We start from the raw sequence: 2660 nt of genomic DNA, 5'->3' as shown, positions 1-2660 counted from the left end.
AGGGCGGGCAGAGGGCGTGGGCAGAATTGGGGAGATTGGAGGGTGAGGAGGCTCAGGCCCGGAGGAGGAGGAGGAGGAGGATCTCCCGGCAGGTCTGGGGGAACCCCTGGGGGCCAGGGCGTGAGCCGGAGAGATGGAGGGCATTCCGGTGAGAAAGGGGGCAGCGTGCTGGGTTTCCGAAGGGTGTGAGGGGACTTTGGGGGAGGGGGGGAACACAAGGGCAAGTGGGATGGGCACGGAGGGAGAAGACGGGGGACTCGAGGCAGACATGGCAGGAGCTGATGCCCTGGTTAGCACTGCGCGTGGGGAGGGGCAGGGAGTGGGGCGGCCACGGGACGCGTGGAGGGGGATGGTGGAGGAGGCGGTCGGTAGGGCCAAGTGGGGAAGTGTGGCCGGCGGGCTGAACACCCAGAGGGCCGGGAGAAAGAGAGGGAAGGGGGAGGTGTTTGAGGGTCTCTGGAGTGATGCTGAAGGAGATGAGAAGGGTGTTCAGGCAGGAGATGTGGGGGGGGGGGCGGCGGGTAGGCCCAGGACTCCCGGAGTCCTAGGGAGAGATGTTTGGTCAGAAGGTGGAGGTGTGGAGGGAACTCGAGGGGGGTTGACTTGGGAGGGGAGAATGGCAGGTACCTGTCCTGTTAGTGCTCTGGGGACAGAGGTGTAGGGTGGAAGGGGCGGGGAGGGTTATTGCAGCAGAAATACCCTGGTGTTGGAGGACTTTGGGAGAGAAATGGGGACAAGGAGGTAAGGCGATTTGAATGGATAGAAGGCGTCAGGTTAGGAGGTGAGTGTGGGGCGGTAAATAGGCAGAAGTGAATGAAATGGCCGGTAGGCGTGTGGGAAATATAGATGAAGGCGTGGGGAGCAGGAGAGGGACCTTTGAAGTTGGGAGGACACTGGAGAGGAAAGGTGTGGGGCTGGATGGAGAGTGTGAGGTGTGGGCTACCAGGGGTGGAGGGGAAGTAGAGAAATGATCTTGGAGTGGCAGATGAAATGTGAGAACAGATGGAAGGAAAGGTGTCTGGGGCAGGAAGTGTGGAGAGAAGTTGGGGAGGAGGAGGAAGATGGAGGGTATGTGTGGATGTGTAAAGGTGTACTGATATGGAGTACCATATGTGGAAGGAGGGGGCACTGTGTGGAAAAGGGACTAAGTAGTGGACATAGGGAAGGCAGTGGGAGAGATGGGATATTTCGGGGTAGAATCAGTAAAGGAATGCACAGCACTTATACTGGGTAAGGGTATATGAAGGCAGACATGTGTGGTCATGTCTGTAACTAGAGTGGGAGGGTGGGGGGAGTAAGAAGCCCAGGTTTAGGCCAGGAAATTACTATTACAGTTGTAGGGAGTATGGGGCTTCCAAGTATGGAAATGTGGAGAGACTGGGACATTTAGAAATGTTTAGGTCACTGAAAGTATAAGGAAGGGTATAGTGCAGAAATTGGAGGGAAAACTGAAGAGAGGTAGTGAATTCTAGACTTACAGTAATTGCAGATTGGATGCAAGTGAACAGGGATGGTAGATCCTGGAATGATGAAAGTGGAGGATATTCAACTGTACTACATCAGAAAGTTTTATGCTAATAGGATCAGAGATAACAAAGCCTGATTTTTAGCTCTGGAATCAGTGAATGGGAAAGGATAAGGAAGCGCTGTGTGCTCACTCTGAAGTTGGTAAGAGGTGTGTGGTACAAGTCCTTGTAGCATAACTATCTGATGAGCGGACACTTTATAAGAGCCATACAGGGACATGAGGAGTGAACCAAAAGAATGGAAATGGCATTATAGCAGGTGCAGGACAGATGTCTTTGTGAATCTGCAAGACAGCAGGGCCTAGCGGCCAGTAGCGTTCAAGGACTGTGTGTAGGAGAGGGAGGAAGGGATACCTTGGTGCAGTGTTTCAGATACCCTGGTGCTTTCTGGGTAATGGGGCATTATTCAGGCATTGGATGATGTAATATCTGAATGCCATGTTACAGGCTGACAGAAATGTACACCTGGCTCCTAAAAGTAGCAGAAATAGAGCTTTTGGATTTTCAAAATTCTTTACAAGTATGACTAACTGATACTGGGCTGTTGAGATTCCCCCCTCCCCACAATACATGTAGGTTTTTGGTGGAGATTTTCTGGTATTTTGATTTGCGTTGAAATGTGTGATTTTTTTTATTGAGGAAAGACAATTTTGGGGCTGGGTTGACATATGGTCATGAGCTTACCAGACATATGGAAAATAACCTTTAGGAGTTTGAACATAGACATTTCAATGCCTGTCTCATTCAGTGGTTTGTGTTAGATTCTTTGGGATTTGGAAGGATTAAGCAAACTATACTATACTTTGAAACAGCTTCAGTAAAGCAGGGTTTCCTACAGTCTTGGAAAATGATTTCCCTTTTACCAGTTGAAAATTTAGTTTTGTCAAATGTTGCTAAAAATTAAATTTTATTATATTAACAGAAGTAACCTCATGGGGCTAGGGAGGTGGTTCAGTGGTAGAGTGCTTGCCTTGCATGCATGCATGAGGCCCTGGGTTCGATCCCTCAGCACCACATAAGCAACAAGAAAAAAGCTGGAAGTGGCCCTATGGCTCAAGTGGTAGAGCACTAGCCTTGAGCTGAAGAGCTGAGGGACAGCGCCCAGGCCCAGAGTTCAGGCCCCAAGACCAAAAA

At 50.5% G+C, this 2660-nt stretch overlaps 1 protein-coding gene across 1 annotated transcript in view; it reads left to right on the top strand.

The window, feature by feature from the left end:
* The first annotated feature begins 73 nt into the window (after positions 1 to 73).
* The window catches only part of Strbp (spermatid perinuclear RNA binding protein), a 109728-nt gene continuing 107141 nt past the window's right edge, over positions 74 to 2660 (top strand). The window contains exon 1 of the mRNA XM_013021254.1: positions 74 to 148. The gene's annotated coding sequence lies outside the window, so the exon portion shown is untranslated. The remainder of the gene's footprint in view (positions 149 to 2660) is intronic.

Source organism: Dipodomys ordii, unplaced genomic scaffold (assembly GCF_000151885.1).
Source record: "Dipodomys ordii isolate 6190 unplaced genomic scaffold, Dord_2.0 Scaffold55, whole genome shotgun sequence".
NCBI lineage: Eukaryota > Metazoa > Chordata > Mammalia > Rodentia > Heteromyidae > Dipodomys > Dipodomys ordii.
Note: the sequence above shows the minus strand (reverse complement) of the source record. Positions and strands in the feature narration are given on the sequence as shown.